Source organism: Lissotriton helveticus, chromosome 1_1 (genome assembly GCF_964261635.1).
Source record: "Lissotriton helveticus chromosome 1_1, aLisHel1.1, whole genome shotgun sequence".
NCBI lineage: Eukaryota > Metazoa > Chordata > Amphibia > Caudata > Salamandridae > Lissotriton > Lissotriton helveticus.
In genome coordinates this window covers 1,224,729,759-1,224,745,064 of record NC_136057.1, presented here as the reverse complement: position 1 = coordinate 1,224,745,064, position 15,306 = coordinate 1,224,729,759, and positions in this window count along the sequence as shown.

Genomic DNA, 15,306 nt, shown 5'->3' with positions numbered 1-15,306 from the left:
CCTGCCAGGATGACCCATCCTGGCCACACTTAAGCCCCCTTGGTGTTACTACCTGGAAGCAATACCCAAACCTCAATTGCAGAGCCATTCAGGGTCATGTGACCTTGGAACCTAGCAAAAGACACAAATGGTTGGGGCAAGAAAATGGCAACTTTCTAAAAGAAGCATTTTCAGAATTGTGAATTAAAATCCACTTTATCATTAAAGAGGGTTTTTAATTACAATTTGTTACAGTGTAAACAGGCCATCTCTATCTTCTCCCAATCCAAAGTTATCATGTGGTAAAAATAATGCGGTAACTTCGCTCATGCATTAAAGCAAAAACCGGTGGCAAACGGGCAGATTCTAAGAATCTGCCCCTTTGCGACCAGTATTTTTGCATTTGGAATGCATCACCCCAAATGCAAAAATCGCAATTTATGGAATCTCTAATTTGCGAATAATTAAAGTGCGATTGCATTTAAGGAATCCCAAATTGATATTCCTTAAATGCAATGCATTAAAGTAAAAAAATTAGCGATTTTGCTAATAGGGTGCGCAAATTACCATGAAGTTGAACTTCATGGTAATTTGCAAAAACTTTGAAGCACTTTTGTGCAGTTTTCAAAGTTTCATGTTGCACACACACATGCCCTTAGGACATGTGTGTGTGCAACATATGTGCACAGATCATATTCAGGGGTGCAACAGAGTGTCATTTTGACACCCTTGCACCCTTGAAATTGCATGAGCAATTTGCGAGTACCTACTGGTACTCGTAAATTGCTCATGCAATCTCCAATTCATTCCTATGTGCCTGGAGGCCCATAGGAATGAATGGGACGGCATTCCTTATTTGCGACTCGCAATTTGCGACGAGTCACAATTAAGGAATGTGTAGGAATCGCTATTTTTATAGCAATTCCTACATGCATAGGCTTTTGCTATTTCTTAATTGCGATTCCTTAATAATCACAATTAAGGAATCGCAAAAACCTACGTTGATGCATGTGCCAGTTTGTGTTAGTCAGTGGGAGACTTAAGCCTTACAAAAGTGAAAAATGACTTTAGTAGTTTTTCTCAGCCAAGACATGTAAAACTTAGGAAACTGAATCTACATTAGTGCTCCCACAAATTTTGGGAGCACTAATGTAGATTCAGTTTTCATGACGTTCACAGGACGGAAACGTCAGCCCAAGGAGAACCCAATATATAAAAAAGGAACTTTCTCGCAAGCTTAAGTACTTTAACCACTATATAAATCAAGGTTGTGCGCAAGTCTAAGTTGTTTGAATACTGAAACTTAGGAAATTGTCATTCTTTTTAAATGTAATACACCCTGACCTATGAGTATTTAGGACTTACCTTACGGATGACTTATAATTATTGAAAAACAAGATTTAGACCTGGCAGAAGGTTTATTTTGCCTGGTCAAAAGGGAAATTTAAAACTCCACCATAAGCCGCAGTGGCATGGCTGAGGCATGTTTTAAAAGGCTACTTTAGTGGGTGGCACAATGAGTACTGTGGGCCCACTGGTATTTCATATCTGGCCCTAGCTTCTCATAGTACCATTTACTTGCAACACACAACTAAATTAAATGTGCCAATTAGGTGAAAGCCAATGTTTCCTTCCTGAGATAGCAGAAGCACATTTGCACTGGGTTGCAGTGGTTTATTATGCAGAGTCTGAAACCACACAGAAACAAATCCAGCAAAACAGGAAGGGTGACCGCAAAAGGTGTGTGGGAATACCACACCAAATATGTCAGGTCTAACATCCAGTCTCTGCAGATTCCCTGTATACCTATACGGCTTTCTAGTCTTTGCTAAAGGATAATGTGTTTTCCAGTGTAGAGCTGCAGTCATGTACAGAATCATGCTTTTTCCCCACAAACAACTCCTCTTTGACCTCAAGACAGGTAAAATAGTTTGAGATAGAAATCAAAACGTTATTTTGTCTAGGAATTGTAGGTGTTGAGTAGTGTTGGAAAATGCCTCTTTTTGTATGGAACCCCTATTTTCTTTGGATTAATGATGCTGGTTTATTGACTCTGCAGACAGTGGCATTGCTAACCATGCCCTAGGGCATTATCTCTGACCCCAAACACATGACAATATTGGGTACATTCCTGATTGGCATATTTTATTTATCTATAAGTCCTTAGTATGTTATTATTAATTAGCATTTCTTGAGCGCATGGCTACCCTAAGGCATCCCAGCGTTAGCGACAAAAACAGGCAAAGAGAGGTGGTTACCAGTTAATCTTCTGGAAAAGCTAGGTTGTAAGCCCCTTCCTGAAAAGGAGGTGGGAAGTCTCTAAGTGCAAATGCAGGGGAAGGGATTTACACACTTTCGTTACATTGTATGAGAAGGACCAACCCCCGCTGCGCATCCTCTAAATTTTGGGGATGATGGCTAGATTAAGATTCGCCGAGCGGAGAGGTTTCCTTGACTGATACACCCTAATAAGTGGGTGGTTTATGAGAGGGCCTGATCCCCCTAAGGGTCTTGTGGACGATCCATAGGACTTGGAATGCAATTCTCTCCTCTATGGGCAGCCAATGCTGGGCAAGGATGACTCCACTCTGGAGGCTCCCTCCAGGAGTCGGGCAGCACCCTTCGCTGCCACCTGAATCTTCCTCAAGGTGGATTTGGGTGTTCCTATATGCAGTGCATGTCCATAGTCCAGGCGCGATAATACCAAGGCCTGGAACATAGTTCTCCTTGCCCCTATGGGGAGAAGAGGAAGGACTTTCCGCAACAGTCCGAGGGTGCCATGACAGACACCGGTGACTGCAACTGCTTGCTGGTCAAATTTGAGTGCCTTATCCAGCCACACGCCCGGACTCTTTATTTTGGGCTTTGGGACTGGGGGGTCTGAGGCAGATGGGCCATGGCAGTTTGGGCTCTTTGTTATATGTATTCTCAAGATACATTATTTCAGTCTTGTCCCCATTAAGCTTGAGACATGCCTGTTGCATCCAGTTGGCTACCTTCTCCAGGCAGGACTCTAAGTCAACTGGAGCATTGTGCAGGTGGTTTAAAAATACCACCAGCTGGGTGTCATCTGCATAGGTGACAACCTTGACCCCGTATGACTGAATGACCTCCGCCAGTGGCTTCATGTAGACGTTAAAAAGTGTTGGACTCAGGGAAGATCCCTGAGGGACTCCATAGCTGAGAGGTAGAGTCCTAGAGGTGCATTCCCCTGCATAAACCTGAAATATTCTGCATTTGAGGAAGGATTGAATCAAAGAAATGGCTCCTGCTGCCACCCCAGCCCTCCTAAGTCTCTTTATGAGGATGTCAAGATTCACTGTGTTGAATGCGGCACTACGATCAAGTAGGATAATGGCTGCTGCACCTCCCTGATAAATTAACTTCTTTGCTTCTTTGACTAAGGCAATCAGGGCGGTTTCTTTTCCGTGTTGGGGGCGGAAACCCATCTGAGAATGGTGTAGAAGCTCATGGGACTCTAGAAAGGATGATAATGTGAAATTTATATGCTTCTCCAGGATGGGCAGCATGGATATGGGCTGGTAGTTGCTTAGTACTTCCGGGTCTAAACTTGGCTTTTTCACAGGACTTTCACCATGGCGTGTTTCCACGCACGTGGCACAAGTCCCTTATTAATAGAAAGATTTATCACATACCGTACGACTGGTAATACCGTATCTTTTAACTTGCTCAGGATATGGGGGACAGGGTCTACAGGCGATCCTGATTTAATTTGCCGAAAGATGTCCGATATAGTGTCTATGTGCAGGAGTGGGAATTCCTCCAGAGTGTACTTGGTGGAGTCCACATACCCATTTCTTTCGGAAGGGTCCTGGGCCAATAGGTTAACTATCAGAAATGGACTGCAGCACATATTGTGTTGCTTTAGTGACAATGCAAAACATGTCTCCAAGCCTGACCTTGCTGATTGGGTAGTCAACTTGGCAAAATAAACCATTTGCCAGGCCTATACCACCCTTTTTATGACTTGTAAGCCACCCTTAAAGTAGGCTCTACATGCATTACGTTTTAACTTCTTATAATGCTTAACTTCAGTTTGGGGATATCTAGAAAAACCTTTCCAGGAATCATTTTAATGTTCATGTAAAACACCACATAATGGTCAATACTATTTAGAAAATTATACTTATAGAATGTTGTCATTTTCCTGCCTGAGCCAAATGTGCCTTTTTGGGAGTGTTCAGTATCACCTGACTGTTGATGGCTCTCCTGTGGTGAAATGTTTATTACGTCTAGACAATAGACAAAGGGCTTGGTTGAGCCCCCAGCAATGCAAATCTTTTCATAGGCTGGTGGGATACCAAGGATGAATGGACCAGTAGAGTGATTAGCTGGAACAGGTTTATAGATGATTTATTCATCATATACAAAGGAACTGAAGAATCAGCCCAGGAATACATGAATATACTCAATGTGAACGATTTAAACCTTAAGTTCACAGGAGAGACTAGTATAACATCTGTAAACCTTTAGACCTGGAAATGTTTGCAACTGAGGGAAAGCTGCTCACAACTTTGCATGAGAAGCCGACAGCAGGGAACTCTGTTCTGCAGGCCAGCAGTTGCCACCTGGATAAATTAAAAAACAGTAGTCTGTACGGTGAAATGTTGGGAATTAAAAGGAATTGCACCAGAAAGTGTGATTTCCAGGTGGAGGCTGCTGAAAGTGTGCATAGATTTTGAGTAAGAGGCTACTCTAACGAAGTTCTACTAGAGGCAAAAAAGAAGGTAGATATCAAATCAAGAGTGGACCTGGTCAGGGGTTTGTCCGCCTCCAAAACAAGAAAGATTAGAACCATTGAAACAGGTCTGAAAGTTTGCAGAATGGTCACTGACTGTTCAACTAATGTCAACAAAATAAGAAAACTGTTAAAGAATAGTTGGCACGTCTGACAGCAACAGAAGGAAAATGTAACTGCCAGCTGTGGAACCTGGAACATAGCATGTAAGATGCAGGAGCATCAATATGTTCCAAGTTCCAGACAGCATGTACAACAGCCATGCAAGACCGAACAATAAGGAAATACAAGAATGCAACAGCTGCTTTGTGCTGAATGTATTCTGGGATACTGTGCTTCAATTTTTAGAATAGGTTATGGATAAAGATATCCCGGGACCACCAGCACCGTCTTGTCTGTGACTTTTCCCAAGAACAAAAGCCAACAAAGTGACCATCTGCATTTATAGCTTTTCTGCTTATTCTTAAACACAAAAGTTCTCTATCAGTTGGATGAAAGTGATTTGGCTCAAGTGATGGAAGTGGTATCATAAGTATACAAAATGGGCTGAATTTGAGGAAAGTGTGCTTAAAAAAGGAAGACAGAAGGGCATTAGATGGCCCAATGTCATCCAAGCCTGCCAGTAATTGACGGAGCAGGTAGCATGATTCAGGTTGATACTAGTGAAGTTGGCCATCAATGCTTGACATATGGGAGCCACTAAAAATACGAATAATTAGGCTGCCTAGTTCTTATGTCCTCAAACAGACCACCTTGCTCCACACAAATGCATGAAAGAACAGATATATGCTCACCTAACATATGCATACTACCCGACCAGTCCACACAGCTGATCCCTTGACTATAATTGTGTGATTTTCTTGCCTGACAGCACAGTTATTGTAAGTTGATTTCTTAATCTCATCATTTTGGTTATGATGTACATTGTACATAATGATGCGGTCATAACTCAACAATGGGCTAATCACAAAAATATATCTTTCATATGATCTTCACAGAGTTCTGTTGAGCATTTTCATGATGATAATACTCGAGGCAGGGCACACTTGCTGCCAACTTGCCTGTTTGCCCATGTGATGGACAGTCTACACAAAGCTCAACGCACTGTATCCTTTTTTGTAAATGTTATTCTTCGCTAAGGAAAGTGCTTATTGTACTTCTCTTGATGAAAGTGAACTATGGACAGTGCAGGTCTGCTGTGGAGTTTTTACAAACTTTGCCATACGTAGATATATGTTTTCCGATTGAAACCTATTTACAGCGATCAATACACCTGTGTTCTGGCTATATGAATTGCCACTTCTGTATGATATGTTATTAGCCATTATTGCCATGTTTTTAATTGATCCTATATGACAATGGACTTAAATATGCCTCATTTTTCTTTTATGTGATTGTATTGTATTGTCTATCTTTTATGGCCACTGGAGGACCAATTAAAAAAAGATTGATGATAATGGACGTTGTTTTAAGAGAGCATATTTACCATTGTCTGCAAATATGCTATGAAACTAAATGTGAATGTGGTTAGGACAATAAACGTTTTACAAAACATCTTCTAGAAGGTCATAGTAACTTTGGGGAGCCTGAAGCCTGCATGCTCTGGAAATTGGTAGACATCAGCAAGCAGAATGCCTCTTAGTAAAACAAAGCCATCTTCAGCACTGGTTGGCTCGGATCTGTCATTAGGAAGAACTAAGCAGCCAACAGGGCTTCTGAGAGAGGATTACTATAAAGACTGGGAAGGAGGAGGCTGCTGCATTGTGGAGTAGGAAGCTGCAGAATTTCTGCCATCGGAGGAGAGCGAGAAACTGTCAAACATATTTAACCTACCAAAATGTTATTTTTCTCCCACACAACGATCATTCATCTTCACATAGAAAAATGAGGTACCACATACAAAACGCTGGGTGAGCTGTAAGAAAATGGTTGCACCACAAGTAACTGTGCCTACTCAGTGCAGTATGTCTCAATCAAGAAAAACTCACTGAAAAGCATGAGATTCGTGTGCCAGGTCAAAGTGCCATTCACCGTTTTTTGTGCCAGTGAATTAACTATGAGTTATCTCATGCCAATAATATGTGGAAACGTATGCCACGATCTTACAGTACATACTTGAAAGTTGATTAAGAGTTTCCTGGTGCCTTGCTGGGCCAGCTCAACACGGATATTTTATAGCTCTATGAAAGAGCCACGTTCAGCACGATAAGCACAAATGGCCATCGGAATTTAACAGTGTTGTGAGTCAGTAATTTGTAAAGCAGCGTAAACTCATGCATTTTAAAATAACACATACTGATAAGGTTGGGCTCATCGACTCATCATTAATAAAATCTAGTCAATTTGAAGGAATATCCACAGTGGCTACATATGATGTACACTAGCTTTAACTGTATTTATAAGACATGGGATTCTGCAAGCCTTGTATAAACATCTGTCTCTAATTTCTTTGTAACCAGCAACTCGTGATGCACCCAGTTGCGAGTGTAAAGAAAAGATGTCAGAAGTCAACTGCAATAAGTTATACAGTCGAGTTCTGACATCACAATGCCTGCTGCCAGAGCCAGCAGCCAAGGTGAAAGGCAGATCAGGTCTTGGAGCAGCTGTTTAAAGCAATGCTCTATTTTTCTATCTTACAGTGACAAGCAAAAAGAGTATCTTTATGTTTTGCACACTTTACGTAATTATAGAAAAGTTAGAATCTTTCTGCATGTTTCTACACATTCCGAATAGCGTACTGAACTGTTTCTAATACATTTTTGAGCAAATAGCAGGCAGGTTGTAGATGTGTTTAATTTTGCACTATAGTTATTTTTCATGTTTGCAAACATACTCTTTTTTGTATATATAGGAGCTATGCACCAAGGTTTTCAATGGTATGTGGGAATGGTGATGGAGTAACCATATATTATATGGGATAGAGTACCCCAGCAACATGATAAGGATATTGCAAGTCACCTCGGAATTCCATAATCTTATGAAGGAAGTCATCCTTTTGTCTAGTTCATTATACGGTTATGGAACTCCTCGATGACTTGCAATACCCTTATAATGTACTGCAGGTAATACTTTATTCCTGATATATATATCTGCAGTACGTTTGTGAATGTTTCATGACCGTATCAATGACCGTAAAAGTGTTTTACTGGGATTCATAGAGCTCCTATGGTTTCTTCTGAAGCATCAAAAATTATGTTTATACATTGTGACAACATTTTAACAATTTTGCGTTTCAATTAGGAATTTCAACAGTCACCTGTAATTGCTGTAACACATTGCACAGTGTTTTAATTTCTACAAATCGTAATTATTAAGTAAAAGTAACAGCTAAGGTAGATTTACACGTTTGCTAAAAACAATTAAATTGTATTTAGACGCACTGCTCAAAATCAATGCTCCTTGTCGGTGTTTTGGGCAATACTGTCAAATATAGTTAATCTGCTAATAGGCAGAACACGGACATGTAATGCTTTCTGTATTGCATAGCAAATCCAACCTGAATATATAAATACGTTGTATTTTTCTGCACGATATATTTTTTGGAATGTATTCATGAATTAAATATATTTAATATTTAATATTCATAGGACTACGTAACATTGATTATGCTAAAAACAAGAAAGTATTGCAGAGTAAAATGAATTGCATATTTTTCTTTCAGTGACCAAGGATACCTTTCAGAGTGAAGATTGTTTTTATACCAAAAATATTTTCTTTCATTGTATGTAAAATGTGTGGGAAAAAGAATCTGCACTCTTAAAATTAAAGTCCAAAGACTACAAACCACATTTGCAACACACAAAAAAAGTGCAAGGAACAATAATGCTTTATTTAATGACTAAGCAAATAAATGTACGGATAAATAAACATTCCTTTAGGGAAAGGCAGATTAGTGTGATGGTGTTCTACACTAATTAGACCATTGTATACTTGGCCTGTGAAAGACTGTTAGACTACTTAGCCTCCATAACTTGCAGAGTAGACAGAATGAGCAGACAATAACTAGGTAAAACAAGGAATATGGTGCACCTTCAGTCTAGGTACAGTACAACATGATTATCACAATCACAGTAAAGATGTGAATGTGCAACCAGTGTTGTGAGTACGTGACACTAGACCTTGGCAAATGTTCTGTCATGCAATACATGTTTGCAAAATGTACATTACTTGAATTTGGCAAAAGATATTTAACTTTGCATTTGAAAACATGTTTACTGGGTCATGTAAAAAAAAATTTGATGGCGACATTTTCTCCTTAAACTAATCCATGCTGTTATTTTGCATCACTTTTGCAAGTGAGGTATTCCCTTAAATTCAGATTTCATTTGAAATACCAAGAAGTACTCAAGCACTACATCACAGATTGCACCCCTTTCAAAGTCAATAACTTTAACCTCATCAATACAGCCTCATCCTCAAGCCACTGCAATGTCCCAGTACACCAGAAGTGTGTGGACAAACTCTCCGTGCTCTTCCCCATTCTGCACATTGCATACAGGCATCTGGGTTCACTAACATGAGTAACTCAAAGTGCTGCTCCTTTAAAGACCTTCCAGTACACACCAACCACAAAGACCTCAACAACATTTTAAACTGCCATCGGCCCATAATAGTCTTCAGCATTGTCCTCAGCAAATATGACAGAGCCCAGAAAGACTAGAGGGAGCATAACACCTCACTGAAAATATGATCCTTAAAGCTAAAACCATTGGTAGCATTTTGCATCCAAAACCTTTCAGAGAACAATCAATCAAATGCCGACAAGAACAGACATGAATACGGATCGGAACACCAACAACCCTAATCCCACTCAATGTACTTTGCTTAGCCCTCCGATCCCCACTTCCAAAGTCTATGCCTACTGGACTACCTTCAACAAAGTGACTACTAGAATCAAAGCACTCTTCAATGATGTCTATCATTGATTCAGCCATACAACTTCAGTCCCTCAAGAAGGAGAGGACTTTCCAAGGCCTTACTAGAACAAAATCAAATCCCATACTGCCACCATGAAACATTCCTCTGCTTTACATCCCATTCTCCAACATGCCACCCTCCCCTTGAAGTGAACATTCTCCATCCTTCTGTCATTTGCTGAACTCACCAGCGCTGTTAATACACAGAAAGCCACCTCTTACAAAGACAACATTCTGCCATTCACAGTTCTACAATCTGCTCATGGAGATACTCTCACAATCCTTGTCAATGTGAACTACCCGCCTGAGCCTAGGAATCCCTTCAGATAAACATAACAGATCACCCCCCACTGCACACACTCACCCTTAACATAACGATCATGCAAATTACTGCTCCATTGCCTTCCACCATTCCACGGAAGGATCATCCAGTGAACTGTCACCAAGTATACGAGCAGTTCAACAAGTATAACCTTCTACAGGACTATTAATCCAGTGCTGAACATAGCTGGCTACCTTTTAAGTAGACGATTACGCATTCCCCACTAAAAATAAAAAGCACTGTTAAAGCCAGAGGTCTGGCTTAAATATTGTAACACATTCAAACAGAAGCAAGGTAAATCGCTGTTTACGCTTGTTAACAACCAAGATCTATTTGCTTTGCTTCCTCATCATTTAAAGTTTCTGGTGACAAATGTTCCCACTAAATGGGAAAAAGGAACTGTAAATTAGATGAAATATAACTTGTGCCATGGTAAATGCATGAATTACAGCATCACTACTTGGGATGATAGGGTGCATTTTAACCGCATGCGCGGCGGTTTTTAAAAAGCCGCGTTACTACGAGCGTTGTAACTCATGACGAGCTGAGCTCGTCATGAGCGCGGAAGGGGTTAAATAGAAGGGCAGACAGCTTTTGGGCAGTCTAATACAGTATAAGGACTACATGAGATCTTTACCATACTGCATTACAGTTGTCAATAGTTTTCTCTTGGGTGGTTGGGGCAAAGCTTTAGTCGTAAGCATGCATTATCTCACAGCAGTGGCAGGAAGTATTATTATGAACAGAGGTGGCTAGTAGCAGGACTTTCAGCAATAATCTTTACACTTCCTAATGAAGAGCATCTAGATTCAGGGAATCACTGCTGACCTTAAAGAGAATGATTGATTGGCTGGGCAGCAGGCAAAAAAACAGAATGTGCTAGATGCTTATTGTGCCTAAACCATAGATGCCCTATTAGGACAGTGGTAGCCAACATGAAGCCTAAAGAAGTGGACAGATTTGGCATGCTTTTCTACTGGAGACAGGCAGAGTACACACGCATGACACGCAGACAACAAAGAAGAACTTGGCCACATGGTTGATGTGTTGCCAGTAGCTCTACAGTGAGAACATGTAGATTTCAGGATGAAGAAAATAAAAGAATCTCACATCTGGAGTTGTATACCTTGAAACAGACTTACTCAACTGTCTTTCCATTAAATTCTATTGCACAGCTTAAAAGCTATAAATCAATTATACCTCATGTCCTAGTCTTCAAACATTGCTATGTTAAACAGAGGAATTAAAAGTAGGCTTAGATTAACTTTTCCATTAATTTCCCTTTAAATAATAAACTGTCAAGTAGATCTTGTCAACTAATATCATCTACTTGAATGATAAAATCTGAAATATTTTCATCTTTCATTTGATTACCTTTCCTAAAAATAAATAGCACGATTCCAAACTGAGTTTTTTTGCTAGTAGAAGCAGAGGCATGCTTTGGGATGAATGTCTGATTGGAAAATAGCTTACCGAATAAAGTCAACTCAAGCCATATGATAAACATAGTGCTAACTTGAGGTAAGATATAAACAGGAATTGTGAAAGCAGTAACATGACAGACTATACTTTTGGTTGACACATTGGATTTTTTATCTGCATCCTAGTTTTTTTTAAATCTCCAAAGCAAAATGAAAAGCACATGATTGACTTAAATAGTATTATAGTGCAAGTTATTTGTTTTTTTTTAATTTACATTTTACTCGAGACATTTTTAAAACAAAAAAGTGCTGATTTTTAATGGTGTGACCACCTACTTTCCCAGCTAGATGCTTCATTCAGTTGCTACTGTTCCTGAAAGCAATGCACCTCAACTACTGCAATACAGGGACACTCTAGGAAGTGGACTAATACACCCAATGGCTAATAGTATGATGTGTTTTTTTCTCCACTGTGCAAGGAAGAACTGTGGGCACAGCTACACTGTGTGGTATTACAGTAGTTAGTCTCTAACTAACGCATAATAGTGATATATGCACATCCCCGCAAGGACTGTACATTGTCACCTGGTGTGTGGCACTTGGCTGGGTTAAGCTGAGCAAACACAACTCTTCCGGTAAAGCCCTTTCTTTTTCTGCCTCATGCAAATGGCAGGCTGAGGTATTTTGACTGTTCCAGTATCATCAGCGAATATTGAAAGGGTTTTCAGTGGTCTTCATTTCATTAACAATTCAGAAAGAGACTCTATGTCCTCATGGTCTCTTGAAATGCACATGTGCTTATATTACAATGGCAAAGTTTTCAGATGACAGTATTGTATTTACTTAATTTGGCGCATATATACAAATAGCTAAACCTCTAACAACTGTGTGCACTGTCTATTTAAATGTATGTGGATAAATACTAACGGCAACGTCTTTTTTTTGCTAGCGACAAAAATAAATACAGATATGTACATATAAAATGGCATTAAAATAAATATGGATAAATACAGACGGAAATGGTAAAAAAATAAATACCATAAAACCGGACGCTCTAAGCATAATCAATGAGTAATCAAGAGCAATTAGTCCATTGAACCATACAGGTGCTAAGTGTAAATTAGAGTGCTCACCCTGTCATGCCTGGTGTATGAAAGGACAGCATTTTTTCCTTTGTCACCAGCATTTCCATGTTAGTTTTTTGCTGGCTGAGGACTCTGTGTGGTATGCATTGCTGAATAGATGCATAGTACATGTGCTTTTTCCAATAAAACATGCACTTCACATTAGCTTTGACTATTTTGCTAATTTATCTTTCCTGTACGGTCATAGTAAATAGTACAAGAAATGCATCAGTGGCTTAGAAGTTCAATGCCATCTGTGCAATGCATTTCTGGATTTAGATCATTCACATATGGGACAATAATATATGGGTTCAGGGAGCATCATTTTGTTCTCGATGGGCTGCAGTTTAAAATCACTGGAGTAACACATGGCATGAAAAAGTGCTTGTGTCATGTAGAAAGCCTACTTTTATATATTAGCCAAATTACCTCTAATATGTTCATAGTACACCCCCAATGCTTAACATGTAAAACATTTACATGGTACTCATTAGGAATAGCATGTCCTCATGGTAAACGATTGCCCAAAATCAATTTTCACTGTCCAGGTAAAGCTGCAGTTTCCATAAACAAAGTAATTATTTTTTATCTCATCTTGGGAAAAAACAAGAGTGGTAATATATCATTAGTTTTTACGTAATTTCAAACCCTAATTCAAACTGAAATAGATGTTTGATAAGTGCAGTGAAAAGGTAACTATTTGAAAGAGTATGTTGTACTACCTGAGAGACAGCCAGCTTAGAATTGATTTGCTTCTATGCCCTACTCCAGAGGCAAAAATGTATAATTTGCAGGATCCTGGAGGATAGTGGGATAGGACTTGTTATTTGCCTGGTCAAGGGACACAAAACCAAAATAATTCCCGACTCCAAGTAGGCCAATCTATCAATTGTGAAATGGCCTCTCCATGCACCCTGGCTGTGGGGAGACCTGGTGCTAGCAACCCAACCTGAGTACTTAGAGGACCTTAGGGATGCAGGAAAGACTAGGAGGAATTTTCCCAGCAGTTGGAAAAAAAGGGGACTCGGTCATTGTTTATACCTCGAAGGACTGTGACAAGGTGCTGATGTTTTTCCACAAAGGGCATACCCTTGTCAGACAAGAAAACCAGTTTGCCCTACTTGGAGATTTTTGCTGGGTTGAAATCTGGTGCATCGGGAATGATTGGAAAAGGTAATCAGCCTTGTGAAGCCATGCTCGGGTATAACTTATTTCCTAGCTGATGGAATTTTAGGACCAGAAAAGTGACTGAGTATGAAATTAAAATCTTAGATTTAGGTGAGGCAGTACATCTATCTAAGTGTCAAAGCGAACTCAGCAGCTACACAATCCAGTTTCATCATGCTTGGAGCGCTTTGGGCCAAAACCAAAGGCTCAACAACAATGTATCCAACTTCTGGGAACCCCTGCCAGACACAGCTTTAGAACTAGGCCCCACTGGAGGACATTGAAAGGGGGATTATCTCCGCTTTTTTGGCTTTAAAAGCCAAGAAAGCGGAGATAAAATTATCTCCCTATTACCAAGCTGTCGCTAACACCAGTTAGCGACAGCTAATAGGAGATAGCGACCATCTTGGGCCCCGCTTTGCATGTCAGTGATATTTATCACTAATGACATGCAAAGTGGGCGTGCCAAGATGTTAGCGACTGGAAACAGTCGCTAACATCGCTATCTCCTATTACCAACTTTTGGAGATATTCGCGCTAAGCGCGAATATCTCCAAAAGCTAACACCTGCCCAGGAGCAGTTCTTAGCCATGTTATCCAATGGGAGGTGGATAACATGGCTAAGAGCATTTGCTCGATAATGCATGAATATCGCTGACTTTTCAGCGATATTCATGCATTGCGGCCGTTTTTTATCGCATTTGCGATAAACCTTGCTAATAGCAAGGTTTATCTGCGATAAAAATCGCCGATTTGCGGCGATAATTTTTGTCTCTAAACAAGTTAGAGACAAAAATTATCGCTAGTTGTTGGTAATATGCCACTGAGTTCGAAACATTAACAAAGTTAAGCAAAGTGACAGAAAGCGGAACAAAGTTTTGAAATAGTATTTATATTTCAGTGTAAATATTTTTATGCTGGAAAGGTGCTCTTTTTCATGCAAATAGCAATTTGCACGACTTTGTGTCTTAAGACATGGGTAGTACCTTGGCATTCCAGCACAAGCACCTATAAGCCTTTTCCAATAGGATTGTCATATTTTGTGCAAAAAGATAACGCCTCAATGAGGTAGGCGTGAAGTTAGAGACATATATTGAGTCCTTCAAACAGTTCAATGAGGGCATGTGTACTAAACTATACAGCACACGACCAATGTTTGAAAGGTTTTAGAAATTGTATAGGCTTAGGATGTTATACCTGAAGTGTATACTTGCAGTTCAAACCCTGTGCTAGACACAAGCACATACCTTTGCACCAAGGTACAATAGATGAATTATAGGTAGACTTTAGGTTAACTTTTTTAAGAATGTCATAAGTAGAACTTTTAGCTAATATTATCTACTTGGATAATTGAGAACCTTTACTAAAAATAAATAATATCACGTCAAACTAAATTCAACATTTTTAGCTAATAGAAACAGAAGCATACCATGGGATGGATGCCTTCTAGGAAAACAGCTAACCCAATAAAGCCAACACAAACCACATAATAAACATAGAGCTTACTGCACGCATGTTAGAAATACATATGTAAAAGCACCATAATACTTGACAGATTAGATGTTTTATTGAGAGATTACATTGTTTATTCACTTCATATTTTTTTTTAAACACTGAA